The sequence below is a fragment of the Nomascus leucogenys genome, chromosome 9 (assembly GCF_006542625.1).
Source record: "Nomascus leucogenys isolate Asia chromosome 9, Asia_NLE_v1, whole genome shotgun sequence".
Lineage (NCBI taxonomy): Eukaryota > Metazoa > Chordata > Mammalia > Primates > Hylobatidae > Nomascus > Nomascus leucogenys.
Genome location: NC_044389.1, coordinates 79,921,228 through 79,937,796, shown reverse-complemented (window position 1 = coordinate 79,937,796; position 16,569 = coordinate 79,921,228). Strand labels below are relative to the sequence as shown.

General features: G+C 34.0%; 1 protein-coding gene and 1 long non-coding RNA gene across 2 annotated transcripts in view; one reads left to right on the top strand and one right to left on the bottom strand.

Annotated features, from left to right (window-relative positions):
- The window catches only part of STPG2 (sperm tail PG-rich repeat containing 2), a 931,943-nt gene that overhangs the window by 630,273 nt on the left and 285,101 nt on the right, over nucleotides 1-16,569 (top strand). The gene's annotated exons all lie outside the window — the stretch shown is intronic.
- Nucleotides 1-16,569, bottom strand: part of LOC105738231 — a 51,961-nt gene that overhangs the window by 14,506 nt on the left and 20,886 nt on the right. The window contains exon 3 of the long non-coding RNA XR_001113990.2: nucleotides 12,058-12,109. This is a non-coding gene — a long non-coding RNA (uncharacterized LOC105738231). The remainder of the gene's footprint in view (nucleotides 1-12,057; nucleotides 12,110-16,569) is intronic.

Sequence of the window (16,569 nt, the reverse complement as noted above, 5' to 3'; positions counted from 1 at the left end):
GAACAAGGGGGATAGTATGACAGAAGATGAATTTTATGGAATAATGAAAAGAAAACCCATGTAGGACCTGTACACACATACCAACCATACATATGTGATATACAGTACACAATATTATATGGAATATAACATACATAGAATATGGTACATATGTATTATATACATATTTTATATATGTGCATATATTATATATGTATTATATATAACATATACATACATGTTAGATTAAGTGGAAACTTTTTGATAAACATTGTATACAATATACATTGTAGTTAAAGAGTGAAGATTTCTAAGAAAAAGTCATAACACACCTAATGTACAAATATGCAGTTCATTTGGAGGAAGGGTAAATGACCTATAAACATAAGAAATTCAAATTATTTGGCAAAGAAATATTAATCAAAACAATTATATACTGTTTTCAACAAAAGTTTGGCAAAATAAAGAATGAAAACATTCAGTGCTAAAGTATTTTTGGAAAAACTATTTGCCCCCAGCAAAATCTATGTTGTAGAAAGTATCCCTAATAATTAAATTATATATGAGGATCTATTTTCAAAGATGTTTATTCAGTATTTTTATAAGCAACACCCTCTTATCCATAGACAAGATTTGAATAAATTACAGTAGTATATTTTTAACAAAAATATGCTAATAGAGTGAATGAATAAATTAAGAAAATGAATTAATGCTATATGAATTAACTTGTAGAGAACCATATATATCACTAAACAAGCATGTTAAAGAATTATATATACATAATGCCATATATTTATATAAGTTAAATCTTTATGTGTATATTTGTTTTAGTAAGAGAAAAGTATGGGTGAACCCACACAAAAAGTTATTTACTACCTGCTAGGTAAGAATTTTGTATTTGAGGAGAGTTAGTGGTTTATTGACTTTTAAAAATACAGCTCTGTGGGTTTTTTTTCTACTGGTTTCAGTGAGCATTCTTTTTTATAATTTTATAAAAATTCAATAAAAGAAATTAAAAAGAAAGTAATGACATTAATGTAGGTTTTTCTCTCTAAAAGTCATAAAGGATTCTGGCTAAACTTCCTCCTTCTCTGTAACCATCTTCCTTGTCCCTGATATCTACCAAGGGGTAGTATGGAAAATTTGCCTTACCTGCAAGCAATAAGTGAGTATATTGTAGAAAAATTTAAAATCATGTTCAAAGCCACTAAAAGTCAGTTGGATTATTATCACCATGAGCTGGCAATTCTAAGTAAAACTAGTGATAAAATGACCATCCCACAGGAATGCTTACTATCCACCCCACAACCTCCACCATTATCACTTTTTCATGTTCTCATTTCAGCCTTGACCATTGCTTTTAAGAATGAAATGGAAAATGCAACAAAGCCAACATTTTTAATGTCTTCTTGCCTTTTTTTTTTAGTTAATACACTTTATTTTATAGAGCAATGTTATGTTCACAGAAAAATTTAAAAAAATGTATGGAGAGTTCCCATAAACTCCAGTTCCCACAAACAGACAACCCTTCAATCAACATCCTAAACCATAGTATTACATTTGTTATAATCAATAAACCTACATTGAGACAACAACATTATCATCTAAAGTCCATAGTTTACATTAGGGTTCACTCTTAGTGTACATTCCATGGATTTTGACAAATGTATAATGACATGTATCCACCATTGTTGTATAGAATAGTTTCAGTGATCAAAAAAAACCCTCTGTTCTCCACCTCCTTCCTCCGTAACCTCTGGGACCAATTATCGGGGGAAATTCAGCCAGATATCAGGCAAAATTCACCCCCGATATTTCACGTAGTTTCTTTTCTATTTTCCCTAAGCATCAGCCAGTTTGAGAAATAAAGGGACAGAGTACAAAAGAGAGAAATTTTAAAGCTGGGCATCTGGGGGAGACATCACATGTCAGTAGGTTCCATGATGCCCCCCAAGCCGTGAAACCAGCAAGTTTTTATTAGTGATTTTCAAAAGGAGAGGGAGTGTATGAATAGGGTGTGGGTCACAGAGATCATGTGCTTCACAAGGTAATAGAATATCACAAGGCAAATGGAGGCAGGGCGAGATCACAGGACCACAGGACCGGGGTGAAATTAAAATTGCTAATGAAGTTTCAGGCATGCATTGTCATTGATAACATCTTATCAGGAGACAGGGTTTGAGAGCAACTGGTCTGACCAAAATTTATTAGGCAGGAATTTCCTCATCCTAATAAGCCTGGGAGCGCTATGGGAGACTGGGGCTGATTTCATCCCTACAGTTTCGAGCATAGAAGATGGCCACACCCAAGGGGGCCATTTTAGAGGCCTACCCTCAGGGGCGCATTCTCTTTCTCAGGGATGTTCCTTGCTGAGAAAAAGAATTCAGCAATATTTCTCCCATTTGCTTTTGAAAGAAGAGAAATATGGCTCTGTTCCACCGGCTCACCAGCGGTCAGAGTTTAAGGTTATCTCACTGTTCCCTGAACATTGCTGTTATCCTGTTCTTTTTCAAGGTGCCCAGATTTCGTATTGTTCAAACACACATGCTCTACAATTTGTGCAGTTAACACAATCATCACAGGGTCCTGAGGCGACATACATCCTCCTCAGCTTATGAGATGACAGGATTAAGAGATTAAAGACAGGCATAGGAAATCACAAGGGTATTGATTGGGGAAGTGATAAGTGTCCGTAAAATCTTCACATTTATGTTTAGAGATTGCAGTAAAGACAGGCATAAGAAATTATAAAAGTATTAATTTGGGGAACCAATAAATATCCATGAAATCTTTCACAATCCACGTTCTTCTGCCATGGCTTCAGCCGGTCCCTCCATTCGGAGTCCCTGACTTCCCACAACAACCAATGATCCTTTTATTGTCTCCATAGTTTTATCTTTTCCAGAATGACATATAGGTTGAATCACATGTAGCCTTTCCGTTTGACTTCTTTCACTTAGTAACATGCATTTAGGGCTCCTCCATGTCTTTTCATGGCTTGGTAGCTCATTTAATTTTCTTGCTGAATAGTATTCCATTATCTGGATATACCACAGTTAATAATTAGGTAATAAAATAATTAATAATTAGTTTATCTACTGAAAGACATCTTGGTTGCTTTCAAGTTTTGGCAATTATGAACAAAGCTGCTATAAACATCTGTGTGCAGGTTTTGTATGGACATACTTTCTTCCTGAGAGCAGGCCTTGCTAAGAACAGAATACTCTCACATGTTGCAAAATGGTTCCTTTTCCCCTTTCCCTGCTGAAAGCACTAGATGTTTCTCCAATATTCACTGTGAAAACCAAGGCAAGCTCCTGGAGGTGAAACTCACCAAAGTTTGGGGATGCCCACTGACTGCATCTCCCTGGAGTTTTTATCTCTTAAACTTGTCCACACTGAGCCTCCAGCAATTCATCAATTACAGTTCAGATTTTCCTACTGTAACACTGGTTCCCACAGAAATTTCAGAATGAATTTCTGCCCCACTAAGTTGTGGTTCTCTGTTTCTATTTATCCCTTCATTTTTCTGGGCAATGGTTTGTCTTGTAACTTCAGTTCTCTGAAGAAACTAAGAAGAGTTGTTGATTTTTTTATTTTTCTAGTTGTTGTTGTGATGGAGGAATGATTTATAAGCTTCTTACAAAGTACTATTCACACTCAATGTACACATAAATGTCCTCAAATAAATCAGCCTTCATGTGATTTTGTGTAATGTATATTTAAAACTAATTTGTGAATTTGAAAGGAAGAAAAAATTTTATTTACCATTGGGATGTACCTGCCGTATAAAAACTTGTTTTTGAGTCATACGAAACTGAAGGAATGGCATTACTCAGATAAATCTATAAACACTCAGAAAATGTTTTCTTCAAATTCCATTCATATTGTATTTATAATATTAATCCTTAACTGTATAAACCTTTTCTTGGAATATTAAGTTTTATTTTTCCCAACATTAAAACATTGTCTTAAAATGAATTTTAAAATAAGAAGTCAATAGGATGAACACACAGTTGCAGCTGTTCTGGGAGAAAGTTGGGTGCTGATCTGTTTTCCCACTTCTATTTAGTTCCTCCCCTAAGATGGTCCCTGAGGCACCTTCTCAGAATATCTATGGATCTCCAGAGAAGTATTTCAGTATTTTGCTGCAGATAAAATGTATACCATGTACAAGAATCACTTCAATTACTTAAAGTAGTCTAAGATTATTTGCAAAACATTGAAATATTAGCAATAGCATTATTATTCTAATAATATGAATATGACTATTTTTATTGTTTCAACTAGAGATTGTGGCCAGGAAACATTTACTCAGATAACTGACACAGTTTAAACTCTGTGATAATCAATATATTGTACATGACATAATAATATGTACCAATTCTGTAAAGATGCACATTTCACCATAAATCAAGTACAGTAGCTCCCCACCCCTTGTCTGTGGTTTCAGTTTCTGCAGTTTTAGTTACTTACCCAAAGTAAACTGTAATCCAAATATACTAAGTGGTAAATTCCAAAAATAAATAATTAGTAAGTTTTAAATTGCCATTCTGAGTAGTGTGATGAAATATCAGGCTGCCCTGCTCCATTCTGCCCAGGATGTCAGTCATCCCTTTGTCCATTGTATCTAGCTATATACACTACCTGCTCATTAGTCATTAATATTGACATCGACACTGTCTGCTCCTAATACCCAACCATCGATACCGTCATGGCTTGATGATCCAGGATCATCCAAAGCAGATGATCCTCAATCTGACATATCATCAGAAAGTCAATAGTAGCCTAATGCTACAGCGCAATGCCTATGTCATTCGCCTCACCTCACCTCATCACAATGCCTATGTCATTCACCTCACTTCATCTCATCACAATGCCTGTGTCAGTCATTCACCTCATCTCATCTCATCTCATTGCATTTTATCATCTCACATTACCACAAGAATTGTGAGTACAGTACAATAAGATATATTGAGAGAAAGACCACATTCATATAACTTTTATTACAGTATTTCATTATAATTGTTTTATTATTATTGTTGTTAATTTCTTATTGTGCCTAATTTATAAGTTAAACTTTATCATAAGAATGTGTATAAAAACAACATAGTATATACAGTGTTTGGTATCATCCATGATTTCAGACATGCACTAGGAGTCTTGAAACATATTCCCCACAGATGAAGGGGGACTACTATATATTAAAGTTTACATGTTGTATAATATATTTTGAAATGTAGTATAATATATTTTAGGAAAAATATATAACGTGCCAAATTCTTCCTTGCAAAATAATTTTTTCCCCCACACTATAAAACACAGAAAATGTTTAGTGAAAATCTTTGAAAATGTAGTACAAACCAGAAAGGCAAATGTGCCTCCAGTCTCAGTCAGCTGTGTTTTAAAATCACCCAACTCTCATTAAGAGGATTCATCTATCATATTTCTCTAATCTCAATGCCTCTTTACTTTATTTTAATGTTAATTCTCTCTCTCCTGAGGGAGAAGGCTGGAATTAAAAATCAGAAAATAATTGTCCTGAATCTGACTTTCATTTTATTTTATAAGATAGAAATAAGCATAAACCATCTACAATCATAGCTCATCATATGCAGTGGTTTCAATAGGATTCACTGTTACAGAAGGATATTTTTTACTCATGTAAATTTCTATTTCTTTATTTACACATAGCTCCTAGAAATAAGACATGCTCAAATTAAAATCTCTTTAATTGTCTGTTCATTTGGTTACTGGTCCTTTATACTCTCTCCAGTCATTCTCTCACTATGTCCTGACCTGCACATAAAACACAACCTTTTTTTGGCACACATGCTCCCACTTGCCTTTTTGACTTCTTGACATGGAGATTTCTGCCTCTATATTTTAGTTTCTGTGTCTGTGTCTTCCTGTGGCATTTCTTCAGCCTCCCTTTTTGGCTCTATGAGCTTGGTCTTTCTACTTGGTTTTGCTTGGGTCTCTGGTTTTTGTCTTCCTTGAGGTCTTGGGTCAGAAACAACTAATTTTATATCTCATGAATCTTAGATTCGAATGTGCAACTGCTGCTCTCTTCCTTATCCTAGCATCCCTCAGACATATTATACGCAGAATGTCCAGAACTGAACCTAGTATCTTCCTCTCTGATTCTGCTCTCTCACTGTACTTTCTCTGTTGGCAACATCCTACCAGTTATATTTGGTTCCTTCTTCTACATTACTACCATTAATAATGGGGCAACCCAATGTTTCTGTCAAGCCTATCCTCAACATTTTCTTCCAGCTGTTACAGATTAGCTTGATCAATATTCCTTCATTTCTGGTTTTGGTTCATTTTATTCCAAAAAAAAGTAGAGAATGACTACAGTTATTTCAAATCCAAATTATTTAGCATGAACTCAGTTCTTTAATATGTTAACATGCATTTAAAAAATTATAAATGTCATTGGGTTGTTATTTTAGAAAACTGAGCATTCCCTTTAGCCAATAAACAGGTGGATTTTAATAGCACTACTTGAATATCCTGCTGGTGCATGTTTGCCTGAGTATGCTTCCAGATATGTGAGAGTATTACCAACCTTTGTTTTTCTCATCCATATTTCATAGAAAAGTGGCAGCTAATTCAATTGTATAGACCAACATGCTATAATATTTTGAAGGCAGTAAACTTTGGTTGTATGTGGTTTTTATTTTGGTTCTGTTGTAGTTTTTATATCTGTGTGGAAAGAGAAGCCAGATGGTCAAGGGGGGGAGAGCTTGTGTTTCTTAGTTATCTGTGAGAAACCTTCAAGTAGCCTGACTAAATAAAACTGCTTTTCTCAGATATCTTTTTCTTCATTCTCCCATTCGACTGTATAGGCCAAATCACTTTGAGGCTATTTGACACATGGAAGAATTTTCTCTGCCTAAGGGGAAGGAAAAGAAACTGAACTGGGGGGGAGTAGATTTACTGTTCTATAGTGTTTATAGGGCATAGGAAAAAATTTAATAGTCTAGGGATTCTATTTACAATGACCACCTCCAGAAAATCTGCTTGGACTGGTTATTACCACTTCTAAGTATCTTTTCTTCTGAAAAGCGAAGGTGCCAGATACAGAGCTTTATAAAGTAGTGCATGCAATACATTTAGGAATGTGAGAAAGAGAAATGGAATAAAGCACAAAAGGAGATGACTGATGCTTGTACGGAGCTCCCATTTAGGTGATGTCAGTTATAGCAACCTGTGCAATTAAGCTCATTTTCGGATAGCACAGAAGGCACTAGAGTTTTCCTTTCTTCTTGAGAGTCAATCAGAAAAGAAAAGAATGTGCTTATTTCTGATTAATTAAAAAATAAACAAACTTGGTTGGGCATAGATATGGATTTTTAAAACCCAAAGAAATATCTTTCCATCATCACTTTCAAAGATTAATAAAATGTAATGCATGAGTTTGTCACTGTCACAAATTTTTGAAGAAACCGTTACATTGGAAAAAAAGTTTGACAAATATTTTGTGTACTGACTAATCTCTTAGAGTCTTAATAAACTTTAATCTAGATATAGAAGCTTTTCTTTTAGTTTTTGTTGTTTAAACAAGAAATTAATGACGGACTGTTAAAGTATAATTTAATCACTGGATTAATCTTTATGAGGATATGTAGCAAAATCTTTAAATATGCTAATGCCTCTCTTTTTCCTATCAGCTTACTCTCTTAGGGATAATATAATGTTTATTCTCTACAGTCTATATAGTATGCCACATACGTACATAAGTACCTTACCTAGGAACAAATCCATTCTTAATGCAGTAAGTAGAGTCGTATCCCATCTTAAAAAAAAAAAAAAAAAAAAAGCAAAAGCAGCTTTAATAACTCTATCAGCCATATTCTTACTCAAACTATGAGATGACTTATAGAGCACCTGGCAGTGTTCCTTGCTGTCTAGCTAATTATTTTGCATTAGCCTACTCTGTGTTTGCGTTTATCTCCTGATCCAGTCAACAAAACAATCTAAACTTTTTAGCCTACTTGCCTACTTTCTCATAATGGCTTTTTCTCCATTTCCATTTTGAGTATAGTCAGTTAACAGACTGGTTTCTTTTTAATAGGCTTTATGAATCACTTTATTATTAATAGGCCTTGTGGTTCATATAACATGAATACTGTATGAATGTAAAATGAATTCTTGAACTCATTATATATGTAATTTATTTTAAAGTTGAAAACTTCGTTTGGTGAATCATCATCTGGTTATTCTGTTTTACTCTTGCCATTAGTATTGAATGATGATGCTTGGGATTTTTTTTTCTATATGAATAAAGGAAGAAGAGTATTTGATTATGGTAATATATGATTAAGAATTTATGTGCATTTTACCCAATTTAAAATATTAAAATCATCAAATTAAAACCATATACTTTTAACATTTTAATTTATGAAATGATAAACCTCTTTTATGATTGCCATGAAAATGAAAAATACTCGTTTTGTAAGGTTTTAAATATAATCAGATTTTGACTGTAATAAAGTCAAAGTAATGTCTGGTTAAGGCTTCCCCAAAAGATAGGGTTAAATTCAGTGGCTATGCAATTCTTGTGACCTTTTTCAGATACTGGAGATAACTTAGTCCTTTTCCATTTCTCAGCGATAGTATTTCTTTTGAATGTTGTGAACTTTTTAAAAATGTCACTAAAATGTTAACTATTTTTTTTCTTCACACATTTGTCGGTTTTGACTGTAGTAGCTTGGGTACTAAAAAGTCCATTGCAAATATCTCTAACAAACTCTATAGCTATTTCTCAACTTATAAGTAATCCTATTTCACACTTGAATGCATGATATATGGCATCAAATAATCTATGATCTAGTTTTCTGAAATGACATGGAGAAAGATCAGTAGTTTCTTTTTCTAATATTCATTAATTTACCAACTTATTCAAGCAGCTCATTTTTTGTTCTTACATTTCTGCTATGTTTACGTACGTTTTGGATGATTTTGTTAAACTCTGGGAAGGTATGAATAATATAACCATAAACAATGGACGAAACTCACAAAAGAAAAATGTAATAGACTTATTCATCTAAAAAGTTAAAACTTTTATATGAAAAATAAACACTTAAAATCCACAGAAAGAAGTAGAAACAGAATATTAGTAAATAGCACAGATAACTAACAAATGTTGATCAGTTGCTACGTCCCAAGCCCTCTTCTAAGAACTGCTTATTCCCATTAACGGAAAAGGAAGCTGAGCACCTAGCCCCATTCACAAAACTGTTAAGAGGCAGTGCTTGACTTTAAATGTAGACAGTATAGTTCAAGAAAGCATACTCATCTTAACCATTATCACTAAGAGTTAACTGATTAGGGCATATCTAGATATTTGGAAACAAAAGTGATGCAGATGTATCCTAACTTCTATTAATTACACACTCAGAAAGGCTGTATAAACACAAAAATTTCTATCTCAGACAAATAGACTCTATGGCTTTGGTGCTACAAGTTGGATATGGCTGGATATTTTGAACAGGAAAAATTCAAATGATGGGCTTGCATAAATCATAGGTATGGATATACTTTTTTATTACCTTTTGGTATTATAATGCATAGATATAAAGGATTTATTTAAAACCCTGGAATCTTGTAGAAACAAACACAAAACTTCTCCATAGGACTATTTTTGGTTTTGAACAAATTTTTCTTTCCTAAACTCTGAAAATGAGTTAACAACAACAACGACAACCAAAAAGTTACAAACCACTGTAAGGAAGAATAAACACATGTGAACAACAGGAGAATTAATATACTCAAGAACATTACAGTTGGCCCTCTGTCTCTGTGGGTTCCTTATCCACAGATTTTACCAACCATGGATCAAAAATATTGGAGAAAAACATCAAAAAGTACAATTCAACAGAAAAAATGATACAAATAAAAATATACAGTATAATGACTATATAACATTCACATTGTATTAGGTATTATAAGTAATCTAGAGATGATTTAAAATACATGAGAGGATGTGCATAAGTTGTATGCTCATATGATGCCATTTTGTATCAGGAACCTGAACATCTGAGGATTTTGGTATCCACTGGGGTTCCTGGAACCAATCCCGTATGGATACAAGAGAATACTGTATAAGATAAAAGAATCTGATAAGAGATTATGAAATATATGATTAATATGATTAAACAAATGATATAATAGAACACAGAATGAAAAACCTGGAAAGCATATATACACAAAGAACAGATATATTTTTCAAAAATCCAAATAGACTTCTGGATTCAGCTCTAATATATAAAGAGCTTGAAAGTCATCACTCTTGTCTTTACAATAAGAAAAATCTGGACAAAATGAAAAATATTGACTTCACTTGGACCCATCTAAAAACAAGTTGCAGTAACAGCCACAACTTTGAAATCTGGACAGAGACAAGTACAGAGTGATACAGCAAATGAGATCAGGAGTTGACGCCATTGGATCCATCAACTGAGAGGAATAAGTACAATGGTAATTTTGACAAATTGCTGGAGGCTGATCCAGAACTAGCCTGGTAATTAGAAAGCTCCAGGCTTTCTAACCCACATATTCACGTGCTTTCTCTCTAGTAGCTCACCAACAAGTTCTCCTAGCCTGAATCCTGGAAAGTTTCCTTCAAGGGAGAGAAGAGTAACCATTATGAAGTAAGACTGTAACCTTTTCCAAGATAAAGTTATACTCTCCAGGGGAAAGAACTTAACCTAATACAATTCTGAAACTATTCCAGCTGAAGAAAACAGAGGAGCAGAAAAAAATCATGACTTTTTTTAAGGGTGCATATGTTGAGTACTATAATTGACTGGACATAAATATGATCTTTTATGACTGTTGATATATACCTATGCAAGAATACATTGAGATTTCTTGCAAATATTCTGTTAAAGAATAATTCAATCCACCCACTATTTATCCCCACTATTATATGGTGACATGTACCAGGCAAGTACCAGTGACAAGGTAAATAAGCATGTAAAAATATAAGGAACATTTGGGAGGCCAAGGCAGGCAGATCACCTGAGGTCAGGAGTTGGAGACCAGCCTGGGAAACCTTGTGCCTACTAAAAATACAAAAATTAGCTGGGCATGGTGGTGCACACCTGTAATTCCAGCTACTTGGGAGGCTGAGGCAGGAGAATTGCTTAAACCCAGGAGGAAGAGGTTTTAGTGAGCCAAGATCACACCACTGCACTCCAGCCTGGGTGACAGAGCTGGGTGAACTGCTGGTGAGGATGAAGAACAACACTGACTGGAATAGAATTAATTCCAGAATGAACAGTGGCACCACTACTAGTTTGGAAGATAGTTTGGCATCTTCCAAAGTATTAAGTAATCTCTAGATTACTTATAATACCTAATGTAATGTAAATGCTATAAAAGTAGTTGTTATACTGTGTACTTTCATTTTGTGTCATTTTTTACTGTTGTATTGCATTTTTATGTTTTTCCCCCAAATATTTCACAAATGTTTTATAAAATTTCTTACAGAGCTAAATGTAGCTTTACTGTACAATCCAATGATTGTGTTCTTAGGCGTTTACCCAACTGATTAGAAAGCTCATGTCCATATAAAAACCTTCATGCAAATATTTACAACAGCTTTATGCAAAATTGCCAAAGACTTGAAGAAACCAAGATGTTGTTCAGTAGGTGAATGGAAAATCAAATTTTGGTACATCTATGTAATGGAATACTATACAGCAATAGAAAGGAATGCAGTATAAAGCCACACAAAGACCTGATCTACTAAATGTAATATGGTATCAAGATGGGATCTCAGAATAGAAAAAGAACATTCGATGAATGCTAAGGAAATCTGAAAAAATATATGGTGTTATTAAACAGTAACGTATCAATATTGATTCATTAGTGATAACAAATATACTAATGTAAGATAATAACAATAGGAGAGGCCAAGTGTAGTGGCTCATGCCTGTAATCCTGGTACTTTGGGAGGCCAAGTCAGGCAGATCACCTGAGGTCAGGAGTTCAAGACCAGCTTGGCCAACATGGTGAAACTCCATCTTTACTGAAAATACAAAAATTAGCCAGGCATGGTGGCACACACCTGTAATCCCAGCTAGTTGGGAGGCTGACACAGGAGAATCGCTTGGACCTGAGAGGAAGAAGTTGCAGTGAGTCGAGATCACACCATTGCACTCCAGCCTAAGTGACAAGAGTGAAACTCCTTCTCAAAAACAATAAACAAAAAACAAACAACAAAAACACAATACAAGAAGGTGGTATAGTATATACAGAAACTCTCTAATATCCTTTCTACTACTTTTCTATAAACCTAAAGTTATACCTAAATAAAATGTTTATTAAAAGCTAATAAAGCATCTGGAATTTATATATAAACATGTACATAAATTCATTTAAATAAAAAAAATTGTAGTGGCTAGGCACAACTGAGCAAAGAAGTAAAGGTAAATGTGAGGTATCGGTTACAATACAATTCAAAAAGATAAAGAGATGAAAAATGTAAAAGACTGCTTGAAAGCTGGATAATATTTCAGAAGAGCAAGGGTAACAAAAATAAAACATGAAAAAATTATAATTTACCACATTTGCATACAGAATAATGGTGAAAAATTATGTGATCATCTTAATAGATTCAGAAATAAAAGGACAAAATTTATGCTCATTTATTGTAAATGACTGTTAACAAATGAATAGAAGGAAATATATAATCAGATAAAGAAATTTTTAAAAATCATAATGGTGAATTATTGAAAGCTTTTTCTGCCTGTGACTGGGAAGTCATCAGGAATGCTAGTTATAACCACTGATATTCAGTTCTATACTGGAGTTCTTAGTCTGTACAATAAGGAAGAAATAAAATTGCAAACATCTGCTGATAACACATTTTGAAATTTAAGAGTCCAAAATAATCTGTAGGTAAGGTACATGAAAATAAATGAGTTTAGCACAGTCAGTGAACAAAAATAAATTAAAATTTATAGCTATCAGCAACAAATTATTGGAAAATAAAATTTTAAAATGTCATGACAATGATATAAAAAATACCAAAAAGAACTAGCAAAAGATGCACAAGACCTCTAAACTGACAACTACAAAAAATTATTGACAAAAACTAAGAATTATATAAATAAATAGAGGAAGGTATTATGATTATACGTTCAGTATTTTATGGATGCTAGTTTTCCAAAAATTGACCTTTAAATAAATTTAATGTAATCCCAATTAAAAATCTCAGTGGATTGTATGTGTGTGTGAAAATTGACATGCTGATTTAAAAATTTATATGAAAATGTATATAGAATTTGATAATGAAAGCAATTATGAATAAGAAAATAGCTTAGATGATTTACATACCAAATATTAAGATTTATATAAAACTACCATAAGTAAGACAATATGACATTGACATAAAAATAAAGAGACAAATGTGAGAAAAGAGCACAAGTAACAAATAGAGCCATAAATATGTAGGACAATGGAAAGTTGATCTTATCAATAACCAGTGCTCATTCAACTGGGTTTCCATATGGAATGAAAAGAATCTTGAGTGCTATCTTACACTACGTACAAAATTGATTCCAGATGTATTGTTGATCTAAGAATGAAAAAAAAATTCAAGATTCTAGAAAAGAAGAAGTAGGAGACTATCTTCATGAGGTTAAGTTAGTCAAATACTTCTTTGAGAGGACACAAAAAATGCTAACTAATAATAAAAAGATGATATATTGGATGACATTCAATAAAGAATATCTATTGATTAAAAGATACCATTAAAATGAATGGAAGGGCATGACACAGAAAAGAGTGAGATATCTAATTATAGATATCTAGAAATGAATCTAGAAATGAAGTTCTAAAAATAGACTTAAAAGAGGCAGACAGCCAATAAAAATGGACAAAGACTTGAACAGGCACATTAAAAAGAAAAAAGGATATGCAAGTGGCAAGTTAACATGAAAACGTTCTCAACTTCATTATAAGTGATAAACAAATTAAAACTACAGTGTTTTTGTTAGTCAGTTTGGGCTGCTGTAACAGAATACCATAGACTGAATGGGTTATAAACAACAGAATTATTTTTCTCTCACAGTTTTAGAGGCTGGAAATCTGAGATCACCATACCAGCATGGTTGAGTTCTGGTAAGGGCCCTCTTCTGGGTTGCAGACTGCTGACTTCTTGTTTTCTCACATGATGAAAAGAAAGCTAGCTAGCTCTCTGGCCCTGGCCTCTTCATAGAAGGGCACTTATTTCATTCATGAGGGCTCCACCATCATGATCTAATTACCTCCCAAAGTCACCACCTCCTAATAACATGACATTGCAAGAGGTAGGATTTCAACATATGAATTTTGGGCGAAGCACAAACATTCTGCCCATAGCAGTGTTATACTACTTTATTCCCGTTAGCATGGCTAAAATGCAGAGAGAGAGAGAGACAGAGAGAGAGAGAGAGAGAGAGAGAAAGAAAGAGAGAGAGAGACAACCAAATGTTGGAAAAGATGTGGAGAAAAATGAAACTCTCATATGCTTTACTTGGTGGATTCTGTAAAACTAAATGTATAAATAGTTTATGACCCAACAGTTACTCTTTTGGGTATATAACGAAATGGAATGTGTATATATGTGCACCAAAAGGCATGTGCAATGATGGATAGAAACACTATTTTTAATAGCTACAATTGGAAACAACTCAGAAATGGTCATCAGAAATAGAGTGGATAAAATACATTGTGGTGTATTTATAAAATGGAATGAAGAGGAGAACTGAGCATGAATGTTATATGCAACCACACGGATCCATATTACAAGCATAATGTTGAATGAATGAAACCAGACTCGAGGAAGTTTTCTATGTGATTCCATTTATCCAAAGTTCAATATTAGGCAATGGTGATCTACTAATAGTGTTAGAAGTCAAGTTTCTTCTGGCTATTGCAGGCTCAGGAGTGCATATGGGAGTTGTGACTGGGTGTGGGAACATAAGAGCATTTTGGAGGATTGATGATACTTTGTTTTTGATTGGGTGCTGGTTACACAGCAGTGTTCATTTTTTGAAAATTCATTAAATTATACTTATGCAATTTTCTATATGTATGTTATGCTTTTAATGAATGTTTCCTTGAAGAAATACATGAAGAATCGTTTAAGAAGGTTAAACATGCCTAATAGCAGTTCCAAGAAAAAAGGAAAGAAAATGGAGAAGAGATGCACAAAATAATCTTAGTTGAGATTGTCCCGAAATAAGTGAAGACCTAAAGTCTCCAGAATTACAAAAAATAAAAATAAAGAAAAGAAAAATAATTCAAATGTCTGTCAAGAATAGAGCTAAGTACTATAGAACCAATAGACAAAAACAGCTTCCAGGAAGCTAGATAAGAAGCAAAGCAAAATACAAAATAAAATATATAATATGCATATTGTAATAAATAGAAACAAATAAAGCAGAGAAGGAAGCTATCACATGTTAGGTCTGAGGAACAATGTTGAAATTTTGAATGGGGCTTCCAGAGAAAATCCTACTGAGTATAAAGGGATATAATATAGGGGTGCAGATGCAGGAAAGTGGGTGGATGTAGTGGTGGGGGTTGATGGAAGAGGAGAAAGTGGAACTTTCTTCTATAAGCACTGTAGCTAATTCTCTATAGTTAAACTATAATTCAATTACTAATTACCTGATTGTGATGTGAATGCCCTGGTTTATATAAAGACTCTGTAGAGCTTTAGTAAGTGAAGCATAATGTTGCTTCTACTATCACTCTCTAATTATTTGAAAGAGTGAAATATCAAAGAAACATAGCAAGACTGACAGAGAGGAAACAGAACATGCTTCTCTGTAGTACGTGCGGATAGAGTTTATGCAAATAAACTCAGTGATTAGAAGGACCCAGTCAACACACTAATATAGATTTTACAAAACTCGAAGTGAAAAATAAATCTGAAGCCATCTAAAGTAGAAACTGACATTGTTAAAAAGAGGCATCCTGGCCAGGCGCGGTGGCTCACGCCTGTAATCCCAGCACTTTGGGAGGCCGAGGCGGGCGGATCACGAGGTCAGGAGATCGAGACCATCCTGGCTAACATGGTGAAACCCTATCTCTACTAAAAATACAACAAAAATTAGCCGGGCGTGGTGGCAGGCACCTGTAATCCCAGCTACTGGGGAGGCTGAGGCAGGAGAATGGCGTGAACCCGGAAGGCGGAGCTTGTAGTGAGTCAAGATCATGCCACTGCACTCCAGCCTGGGCAACAGAGCAAGACTCTGTCTCAAAAAAAAAAAAAAAAAAAAAAAAAAAAGAGGCATCCTTTGAATTGCATGATACTGGATTGACTAGAGGACTTCTGTTTCTAGGGCAGATGAATTGTAACCAGAATATTAGCAAAAGAGAAGTTGAACACTTGAATGTCTAGAAAAGTGACTTTATGTTTACAGTTTAAATTTTGTTTCAACACTTACTTTGAAAAATCCAAATGTTGAAACACTAATTGTTAATATATTGCATCATTTGCACTCTTCCTCTCTGCCTCTTTGTGTGGGTGTCTCTCTCACTCTCACACAGTGATACACACATATTTATAAATTATTATTATTA